Source organism: Hemitrygon akajei, chromosome 18 (assembly GCF_048418815.1).
Source record: "Hemitrygon akajei chromosome 18, sHemAka1.3, whole genome shotgun sequence".
Lineage (NCBI taxonomy): Eukaryota > Metazoa > Chordata > Chondrichthyes > Myliobatiformes > Dasyatidae > Hemitrygon > Hemitrygon akajei.
In genome coordinates, this window is record NC_133141.1 from 4109346 (window position 1) to 4121499 (window position 12154).

At 40.7% G+C, this 12154-nt stretch overlaps 1 pseudogene; it reads right to left on the minus strand.

Annotated features, from left to right (window-relative positions):
• Window positions 1–2105: 2105 nt before the first annotated feature.
• Window positions 2106–11798, minus strand: LOC140741607 (interferon alpha-1-like; annotated as a pseudogene).
• Window positions 11799–12154: the final 356 nt, after the last annotated feature.

Here is a 12154-nt window from a genome sequence, read left to right on the forward strand (position 1 = left end):
TCACTGATATACAAGAGGCCACACTTAGGTTGGCACCGGACACAGTCATGACCTCAGCAGACTCACAGGGGAAGTGTCGCCTCACCTGGAAGGACTGTTTAGGGCCCTGGATAATAGTGAGGGAGGAGGTTTAGGGACAGATGTGGCACTTGTTCTGTTTGCAAGGATAAGTGCCAGGAGGGAGATCGGTGGGGAGGTACGAATTGTTTGTGGTAAAAAAACATTATTTCTGTTTTGCACTATTTTAATCTAACTATTTAACATACTTGCTGTAATTGATTTACTTATTTTTTTCTTTCTATATTGTCATGTATTGCATTATACTGCTGCTGCTATGTTAACAAATTTCATGACACTTGCCGATGATAATAAACCTCGTTCTGATTCTGACTATAAATGTGCATTTATATTTTCTTCCTTGTCCCTCCTTTGTTATTCACCTTACCTTTCCTGGGCATTGGTAAAACACACATGGTGACATTAGAAGGGGGCTGATTGCCAGAAATCGTGTGCAGTTTTGGTCACCTACCTACAGGAAAGATGTAAATAACATTGAAAGAGTACAGAGAAAATTTACAATGATGTTGCTGGTTCTGGAGGACCAGAGTAATAGGGAAAGATTGAATAGGTTAGGACTTTATTCATTAGAACATAGAAAATTGAGAGGAGATTTAATAGAGGCATACAAAATTTTGAGGGGTAGAGATAGGGCAAATGCAAGCAGGCTTTTTCTACTGAGGTTGGTGAAGTCATGGGTTCAGGGTGAATGGTGAAAAGTTTAAGGGGAACATGAGGGAAAGCTTCTTCACTCTGTAGGTATTGAGAGTGTGGAACCAGTTGCCAGTGCAAATGGTGCATGCAAGCTCGATTTCAACATTTAAGCAAAGTTTGGATAGGTAGATATTACTCCAAATGTAATGTCAAAAATAATTTATGCAGACAATCACTGAAAATGTTTAATTATTTAAAAAATACTATCCTTTGCTTATTTCTCAATAGCAATGATTTAACAAAGATTTTGCACTATCTTTGCATGTGTTTAAAAATCACAATAAATATACAGAAATTAATCCAAGGAGGACAAATGCATAATCATCACCATGGTGAGAAATGAAGTCCAATGGTTCTGTGAAGCCACCATCTGAGTGGGCTCAGTGTAAATTGGGTCATTCTCATGCATATTCTCATTGCAACATCGATGATCAGAGGAAGGGTTTTCAGGAAAATGAATGGCAATTGAACTCTCCACTTGAAAAGTTACCATAAAAGCAAGCTGGACAAAAACTGTACTATTTTATTTCCATGAAATTATGGAAAATGAATTGCCAGCCAATTCATTCCAGAGAAGTATTTGGGTGAGTGTCCCAAAGCAGTAACTTCTGCTCTGAAATAAGGAATCTGAAAGTAGACGAGACAACACAAAACAGTGCAAGACAGTACAATAATTAATAAACAAGACAATAGGTACAGTAAAGAGCAAATTACAATATAATAACAACTGATGTAAATGTAAATATGAATGTAAATGTAAACAATGTTTTAGCAGGAATTGAGAAAGAAATGAGCAAAGATTGCAAAGCGAGTGAAGGTGTGTGTGTGTGTGTAAGTTGGTGTCAACTAGACTCTGGGAATTGAGGAGTCTAATGTCTTGGGGGAAGTCTGCACACCAAGTGTGTTTTTAAATATTGCTGAATGATCCAGAGTGGGAAATTCTTTCAATGAAGTATTTAATTATTATTATTATTATTATTATTACAAACTTAAATTTAAATTTGTGATGCTGGAATCTGAAACCACTTTAGTTCTCAATCCTAATTCCATTCTGATCAAATTGCAGCCTCCCCCACTGTCACAGTGAGCTCAATATAAGCAAGAAAAACAACAGGTTATCATCCCTCAGGGTACTACAGCATATGGTTTCTGCTGTTAAGCCAGTTATATCTTCATTTCAGGCTCAAACGTTTCTCATTCAACAGGAGAATATGAAGGAAGCCATTTGTTTAAATCCACGTATCATCCAGAAAACAGAAAATTAAGACTATTAATTTCAAGATGTATGCATATGCCTCATCTGCTGAAGGGAAGTATAGAATGGAGGGGAATGCCTATGACAGGGAAAGTGAAGGCAAAATCTTATATTCCTGAGAAAATCAGCAAACACAAAAGTCATTATTATAAAATTGTGTAATATTGAGAATAAATAATACAGATACATCTTTACTGAAATGTTTTACTTAGAAAAATATTATCCATTCAATATCTCACAATAACAATGAATTAAAGGCTTTTTTAGCCACACATACACATGAAAAGCTGGCAACAGAGTACCTTCTCCAGAAATGAAACTTTGCATTGCAGTAGCTTCCAGTCTTTTAAATGAGGGACAGATACAGGAACAATAATCAAATTCACATTTCATCACATAGTAGTAATACAAAAATAAATATCAATAAATTAATTCAACACTAAAAAATAAAGTTCCAGGCACTCTCTGTTCTCCATTATTTGTCAACTGAAAATCTCTGCAATGTAACATAATGCATCATTAGCAGAAAATACTGAAAATGTTCCATTGTTTAGACAGCAGTGAGGCGTGTGGGGGGAGGAGGAGAAATATAGTTAATGCTTCAGGCTGATAATCATTGATAATATTGGTAGTTTTTTTTTGGGTCCAAGGAAATAACTCAGTTTTTCTCTCAACATGTACGGAGCATTTCCACCCAATGAGGTTTTCATTCAAATCACCAGCAATTGCTTTTGTTTTGAAATGTAATATTAGTCAATTCACATATTCTTTTTGATCAATGAAGGTTATTATTAAATAAATAGTCACCAATTTTAGTCCCTTATAAAAATTGTCTCTGGTAATTCTTCAGTGACTTCTGCTGATTTTTGCCATAATGAGAAGGAGCTGTTGTAGATGTGCCCTGGTCTCAGCACGGGTTACTTCCCAGGCACAGGCAGTGAATCCCTGAAAGAGAGAAAATGAAATACATTATATAATAAACCAATATAAAGTGTTTGAATAAACGTGATGGTGATCACAAGGTTTCATGTTAATTCACCTTCCGTTTCAGAAACTCTCTCAGAACATGAAAGTATTTAAGAATTGCAGCATTCTTCCTTGGTCTGGACTCTGAGCCTGGTTTCCGGACACAGTCTTCCAGCTCTCTGAGCTGCCGATCCAAGAGAAGCCTGAAGTGTTCCACTGAGCTGTGGACCCACGTGACTGAGCTCAGGTTCATACTGTAGATCCTGCGGAGGTGATGCAGGGTCTGATGGACAATCCGGATCCAGTCCTGGGCCTGTGCAAAACACACATGGTGACATTAGATAGGGCCTTGGTTCCAGTAAAGTTGAGAACAGAATGCTTATGACTCTCAGTAGAATAGGACAAGACAAAATCAGCCATTAACTTCAAACAAACAGACTTTAACTAAGGGACTGCTAACTTCAGTGAACTCAAAGTGCAGAGCCATGTCAACTGTAGTCTACAGTTAATAGATTAAACAGCAAAAGGAGAAATTACAGGTGCAGGGGAGAATGCTAGAGTCCTTGACAGATTGCAGAACTAATTTGCATGAATGGCATTAATGCTGCAGGGACTTCCAGTTACAGAGTGAGTCTAGAGAAATTTGGGCTGATCTCCTCAAGACAGACAGTAAAGGAGAGATTTTCGAATCATGTCCAATCTCATGAAGAGATTGAAATTCTTAGAGGAATGAAAAACAGGTGAAGGAAGAACAGGAAAGGAGGAAATAAGAAGGGGAGTTTTGCCATATGACAAAAAGGTTTGCTATGTCAAGAGTTTGATGTACACTGATCATTGTATATTTTTAAAAAAGTATAGTGCATCAGCAATTACAACCTTCAGACTTTGAGTGGAGACAAATGAAAGTGTTACAGAAGCAGTTCCCAACCTACCCTATCTCCATCGAACAACAACTTAACCAATGCCATTTACCAAGACTGACCCAGTACGCAGCTTTTTATGTTTTGGCAATTAGAGTACTCATCTAGATACCCCTTAACCATTGTGTCCTTGAACCAGTGGGGATAACTTCTTTTAACTTCACTTGCTCCATCACCGAACTGTTTCCAGAACCAAAGGACTCACTACAAGGAATATTCATCTCATGCTCTCGATATTTATTGGTTATTTATTATTATTTTTTTTTCTCCCCTTTGTATTACCACAGTTTGTTACCTTCTGCACATCAGTTGTTTATCTGCCCTGTTGGGTGCGGTCTTTCATTGATTCTAATATGTTTCTTGGATTTAGACCATCGGACTATAATGCATAAGAGCAGAATTACATCATTTGGCCCTTCGAGTCTGCTCTGCCATTTCATCATGGCTGATCCATTTTTCATCTCAGCCACAGATTCCTTCATGCCGCGACCAATCAAGAATGCATCAACATCAGTCTTAAGTATACATAAAGGCATGGCCTCCCCAGCTGCCCATGGCACCATATTCCACAGAATCGCCACTCTCTGGCTAAAGGCATTCCCTGAAAGTTGCCTCACAGGTAGATAGGGTAGTTAAGAAAGCTTATGGGGTGTTAGCTTTCATAAGTCGAGGGATATAATTTAAGAGACGCGATGTAATGATGCAGCTCTATAAAACTCTAGTTAGGCCACACTTAGAGTCCTGTGTCCAGTTCTGGTCACCTCACTATATATAGGAAGGATGACCATAATATGGTGGAATTCTTCATTAAGATGGAGAGTGACATAGTTAATTCAGAAATGAAGGTTCTGAACTTAAAGAAGGGTAACTTTGAAGGTATGAGATGTGAATTAGCTAAGATAGACTGGCAAATGATACTTAAAGGATTGACGGTGGATATGCAATGGCAAGCATTTAAAGATCGCATGGATGAATTACAACAATTGTTCATCCCAGTTTGGCAAAAGAATAAACCAGGGAAGGTAGTGCACCCGTGGCTGACAAGGGAAATTAGGGATAGTATCAAGTCCAAAGAAGAAACATAAATTAGCAAAAAAAAAAGCGGCACACCTGAGGACTGGGAGAAATTCAGAGACCAGCAGAGGAGGACAAAGGGCTTAATTAGGAAAGGGAAAAAAAGATTATGAGAGAAAGCTGGCAGGGAACATAAAAACTGACTGTAAAAGCTTTTATAGATACGTGAAAAGAAAAAGATTGGTCAAGACAAATGTAGGTCCTTTACAGTCAGAAACAGGTGAATTGATCATAGGGAACAAAGACATGGCAGACCAAATGAATAACTACTTTGGTTCTGTCTTCTCTAAGGAGAACATAAATAATCTTCCAGAAATAGTAAGGGACCGAGGGTCTAGTGAGATGGAGGAACTGAGGGAAATACATGTTAGTAGGGAAGTGGTGTTAGGTAAATTGAAGGGATTAAAGGCAGATAAATCCCCAGGGCCAGATGGTCTGCATCCCAGAGTGCTTAAGGAAGTAGCCCAAGAAATAGTGGATGCATTAATGATAATTTTTCAAAACTCCTTAGATTCTGGATTAGTTCCTGAGGATTGGAGGGTGGCTAATGTAACCCCACTTTTTAAAAAAGAGGGAGAGAGAAACCGGGGAATTACAGACCGGTTAGTCTGACATCGGTGGTGGGGAAAATGCTAGAGTTGGTTATCAAAGATGTGATAACAGCACATTTGGAAAGAGGTGAAATCATCGGACAAAGTCAGCATGGGTTTGTGAAAGGAAAATCATGTCTGACGAATCTTATAGAATTTTTGAAGATGTAACTAGTAGAGTGGATAGGGGAGAGCCAGTGGATGTGGTATATTTAGATTTTCAAAAGGCTTTTGACAAGGTCCCACACAGGAGATTAGTGTGCAAACTTAAGGCACAGAGTATTGGGGCTATGGTATTGATGTGGATAGAGAATTGGTTGGCAGACAGGAAGCAAAGAGTGGGAGTAAACGGGACCTTTTCAGAATGGCAGGCAGTGACTAGTGGGGTACTGCAAGGCTCAGTGCTAGGACCCCAGTTGTTTACAATATATATTAATGATTTAGATGAGGGAATTAAATGCAGCATCTCCAAGTTTGCAGATGACACAAAGCTGGGCAGCGGTGTTAGCTGTGAGGAGGATGCTAAGAGGATGCAGGGTGACTTGTATAGGTTAGGTGAGTGGGCAAATTCATGGCAGATGCAATTTAATGTGGATAAATGTGAGGATATCCACTTTGGTTGCAAGAACAGGGAAACATTATTATCTGAACGGTGGCCGATTTGGAAAAGGGGAGATGCAACGAGACCTGGGTGTCATTGTACACCAGTCATTGAAGGTGGGCATGCAGGTACAGCAGGCGGTGAAAAAGGCAAATGGTATGTTGGCATTCATAGCAAAAGGATTTGAGTACAGGAGCAGGGAGGTTCCACTGCAGTTGTACAAGGCCTTGGTGAGACCGCACCTAGAATATTGTGTGCAGTTTTGGTCCCCTAATCTGAGGAAAGACATTCTTGCCATAGAGGGAGTACAGAGAAGGTTCACCAGATTGATTCCTGGGATGGCAGGACTTTCATATGAAGACAGACTGGATCGACTAGGCTTATACTCACTGGAATTTAGAAGATTGAGGGGGGATCTTATTGAAACGTATAAAATTCTAAAGGGATTGGACAGGCTAGATGCAGGAAGATTGATCCCGATGTTGGGGAAGTCCAGAATGAGGGGTCACAGTTTAAGGATAAAGGGGAAGCCTTTTAGGACCGAGATGAGGAAAAACTTCTTCACACAGAGAGTGGTGAATCTGTGGAATTCTCTGCCACAGGAAACAGTTGAGGCCGGTTCATTGGCTATATTTAAGAGGAAGTTATATATGGCCCTTGTGGCTAAAGGAATCGGGGGTATGGAGAGAAAGCAGGTACAGGTTTCTGAGTTGGATGATCAGCCATGATCATACTGAATGGTGGTGCAGGCTCAAAGGGCCGAATGGCCTACTTCAGCACCTATTTTCTATGTTTCTATGATGTGGAAGCATTAGAAAGGGTACAGAGGAGATTTGCCAGGATGGTGCCTGGTTTAGAGAGTATGGATTATGATCAGAGATTAAGGGAGCTAGGGCTTTACTCTTTGGAGAGAAGGAGGATGAGAGGAGACATGAGAGGTGTACAAGATATTAAGAGGAATAGACAGAATGGACAGCCAGCGCCTCTTCCCCAGGGCACCAGTGCTCAGTACATGGCTTTAAGGTAAGGGGTGGGAAATTCAAGGGGAATATTAGAGGAAGGTTTTTCACTCAGAGTGGTTGGTGCGTGGAATGCACTGCCTGAGTCAGTGGTGGAGGCAGACACACTAGTGAAGTTTAAGAGACTACTAGACAGGTATATGGAGGAATTTAAGGTGGGGGGTTATATGTGAGGCAGGGTTTGAGGGTCAGCACAACATTGTGGGCTGATGGGCCTGTGATGTGCTGTACTATTCTATGTTCTAATCTCTGTTCTGAAAGGATGCCCCTCTATTCTGATGCTGGGTCCTCTGGTCTTGGACTCTCCCACTGTAAGAAACATCCTCTCCACATCCACTCAATCAAGGCCTTTCACCATTTGGTAGGTTTCAATCAGGTCACCCCTCATTCTTCTGAATTCTAGTGAATACAGGCCCAGAGCCAATGGCACTCTTCATATGTCAAGCCATTCAATCCTGAAATCATGTTCGTGAACCTCCTTTGAATCCTCTCCAGTTCCAGCACATTCTTTCTCAGATAAGGGGCCCAAAACTGCTCACAATATTCCAAATGAGGCCTTACCAATGCTTTGTAATGTTTCAAAATTACATCCTTGCTTTTATATTCAAGTCCACTCAAAATGAATGCTGACATTACATTTGACCGAACCTGCAAATTAACCTTTAGGGAATCCTGCACAAGGACTCCCAAGTCTCTTTACGTCTCAGTTTTTTGTATTTCCTCCCCAGTTAGCAAAGAGTCAACCCTTTCATTTCTTCTACCAAAGTGCATGAACTATACTTTCTGACACTGTATTCCATCTGCCACTTCTTTGCCCATTCTCCTAATCTGTCAAAGTCTTTCTGCAGCCTCACTATTTCCTCAAAACTTCCTGCCCCTCCACCTTCATATTGCCTGCAAATTTTGCAATAAAGCCATCAATTCCATCATCTAAATCATGATATATAACATAAAAAGAATCGGTCCCAACATAGACCCCTGTGGAAGACCACTAAGTCACTGGCAGCCAACCAGAAAAGGCTCCCTTTATTCCCAGTCTTTGCCTCCTGCCAATCACCCACTGCTTTATCCATACTAGAATTTTTCCTGTAATACCATGGGCTCATAGCTTGTTAAGCAGCCTCATGTGTGGCACCTTGTCAAAGGCCTTCTGAAAATTCAAGTACTGTACACCACATTAGCCAATTCTCCTTTGTCCATCTTGTTTGTTACTTCAAAAAAATTATAACAGATTTATCAGGCAAGATTTTCCCTCGAGGAAACCATGCTGATTATGGCAAGTACCCTAAGACCTCATCTTTTATGATCAACTCCAACATCTTCCCAGGCACTGAGGTCAGACTAACTGGCCTATACTATTCTTTCTTCTGCCCCTCTCCTTTCTTGAAGAGTGGAGTGGCATTTGCAAATTTCTAGTCTTCCAGAATCATTCCGGCATCTAGTAATTCTCAAAAGATCATTACTAATGCCACCACAATCTCTTCAGCCACTTCTTTCAGAACTCTGGGGTGTATACCATCTAGCTCAGGTTACTTATCTACCTTCAAACCTTTCAATTTCCCAAGAACCTTCTCCCTAGTAAAGGTAACTTCACACAATCTTCATGATCCCCGACACCTGGAACTTCCACCATACTGCTGGAGTCTTCCACAGTGAAGACTGATGCAAAATACTTATTCAGTTCATCCGTCATTTCCTTGCTCCCCATTACTATCCCTCCAGCATCATTTTCCAGTGGTCCAATATCTCTCCTGTCTCTCTTTTACACTTTATATATCTGAAGAAACTTTTGATATCTTCTTTAATATTATTGGCTAGCTTATTTCTTATTCCATCTATACCTCCTTAATGACATTTTTAGTTCCCTTCTGTTAGTGTTTTAAAAGCTTCCCAATCCTCTAACTTCCCACCAATCTTTGCTCAATTATATGCCCTCTCTTTGGCTTTTATTTCTTTTTCGCCACAGTTGTGTCATCTTTCCTTTAGAATACTACTACTTCTGTGGGATGTATCTATCCTGGGCCTTCCAAATTGCTTCCAGAAATTCCAGCCATTGCTGCTGTGCCATCATCCCTGACAGTGTTCTTTTCCAATCAATTCTGGCCAACTCCTCTCTCATGCCTCTGTAATTCTCTATACAGTACTCCACTGTAATGCTGATACATCTGAAGCTTCTCCTTTTCAATTTTCAGGGTGAATTTCATCATATTATGATCACTTTAACCGATAGGTTCTTTTACCTTGAGCTCTCTAATCAATTCTGGTTCTTTGCAAAACACCCTATCCAGAATAGCTGATACTAGTTGGACCGACCACGAGCTGCTCTGAAAAGCCATCTAGAAATTCCACCTCCTGTAATCTAACACCAGCCTGATTTTCCCAAACTATCTGTATGTTGAAGTCCCCCATGACTGTTGTAACATTGCCCTTTTGGCATGCATTTTCTATCCTCCATTGTAATTTGGAGGAAACATCCTTACTACTGTTTGGGCATCTGTATAGAACTCCCATCAGGGACTTTTTACCGTTGCAATTCCATAGCTCTATCCACAATAACCCAACACCTTCAGACCCTATGCCACCTCTTTCTAGTGAGTATTTACTGAGTATGCCAGCAAGTAAACAAATCTCAGGGTAGTATATCATGAAATATATCTATTTTGATAATAAATTCACTTGAACTTTGAACAGATATTGTGAGAGTTTCTGTCTTAAGATGTTTGTTCCAAATTCCATCTATACATTGTGGTTTTTTTCCCTGCTACCCTGCACTCCAAAGTTTTGCATTAAATCTATAACATTGGTCATAAAAATCTCTTCCATGTGAAAGTTTATAGATGTCTACAATCATAGAACCACGCATGATACGGTATGCCACTGTCAGGTCTACCCTCAGCTTTTATCTCCTTGATACCAATGGGCCAGCTATAATGTAAAATAATTTAATGAGAAATCTCATGATTTTTCAGTGCAAGTCAGGGATCATGCATTTAAAGTGAAGTAGGTGGCTCCATCACCAATGAAGCACATAGGTAGAGTGACGATCTGAGAGGATGCAAGCATTTCCGGAGATCAACAGAACTCAATGTCACTGGGGAGGGAGAGATATTTAGAGAGAGGAACACAGGGAGGGAGAGGAAAAATTAGCAGAAGGTGATAAAGGGTGATGTGTTTATTGGTGACAGAGCATGTGAAATGATGGGAGGGAGTTGGATACAGAGAGTGAGCTACCCGTGAGTGGGACAGAGAGGGGGGGAAAAACAGTGTGATAACTGAAATGAGATCTATTCCGTGTGAATGGAGTCCTGAAAGTCAGAGTGATAGAGTCAGAAAATGAGACATGGAGAGAAAGAATTCATATTCTGATATAATCAAATTATCTGGGTAAAGTTCGGATCCGATCCTTCACATTACTTAACATAATGTCTCCAATTAATTACGTTAGAGTGAAATCCAGAGTTTACTCACATGGACCTCCGCGGAAAGTTTCACCAGGTCCAAGGGCTTGGTTTTCAACGACAGCCTCTCAGTCGCACACTGTCGAGGGAGGCGGCCACCCTGAGACAGAAGATACCAACGTTACTGACAATCGCGACACACAGAAACACCGGAGAACAGACTCTTTGTAATCACCTGATTGTTAACAACAAACAGCCCGGGACTGTCAGGACCGGTCTCTGGGAGCGGGTTCAACTCACCAAAACTGTTGACAATACTCGAAGTACAGCCTGATTCGTGTCTTATAAAGCCTCAGCATTATCCCCTTGATTTTATATTCTATTCCCCTTGAAATAAATGCCAGCATTGCATTTGCCTTCTTAACATGTAAACTAACCTTCTGGGAGTCTTACACGAGGACTCCTAAATCTCTCTGCACTTCTGATGTTTGAATTTTCTCCCTATTTAGATAATATTCTGCACTTTTACAAAACTACGTCATCATACATTTCCCAACACTGTATTCCATCTGCCACATATTTACCTATTCTTCCAATTTGTCCAAGTCCTGCTGCAATCACATTGCTTCCTCAGCACCACTTTCCCCTCCACTTATCTTAATATCATCCGCAAACCTTGCCACAAAGCCATCAATTCTATTATCTAAATCACTGACAAGCAATGCGAAAAGTAGTGGTCCCAAAACCTACCCCTGAGAAACAACACTGGCAGCTATCCAGAAAATGCCCCCCCTCCCTTATTCCCACTCGTTGCCTCCTGCTTGTCAGCCATTCCTCTATCCATGCCTGTATCACTATTGTATTTTATCCTGTTAGGCAGACTCATGTGTGGCATCTTATCAAATGCCTTCTGAAAATCCAAGTCAATTGCATCCACAGCCTCTCCTTTGTCCACCTTGCTGTTACTTCCTCGAAGAACTTGTCAGGCAAAATTTCACGTTACAGAAGGGAGACTTATTTTATCATTAGTTTCCAAGTACCCTGAAGCCTCATCCTTATTAATAGACTCCAACACTTTCTCAACCACTGAGGTTAGGAAAAGCCTATAATTTCCTTTCTTTTGCCTTCAACATCTGAGGGCTTATTGTTTGGGGTTGATGTTAGATAAGCATTCTGTTCTAATTCTCAACTTTACTGGAACCATGGCCCTATCTAATGTCACCATGTGTGTTTTGCACAGGCCCAGGACTGGATCCGGATTGTCCATCAGACCCTGCATCACCTCCGCAGGATCTACAGTATGAACCTGAGCTCAGTCACGTGGGCCCAGAGCTCAGTGGAACACTTCAGGCTTCTCTTGGATCGGCAGCTCAGAGAGCTGGAAGACTGCGTCCGGAAACCAGGCTCAGAGTCCAGACCAAGGAAGAATGCTGCAATTCTTAAATACTTTCATGTTCTGAGAGAGTTTCTGAAACGGAAGGTGAGCTGGCTGAGATTATTCTCTGTGATTATGTACAGGTCCATGCAGCTAATTAATATCTGTTCATTATCTAACAAATT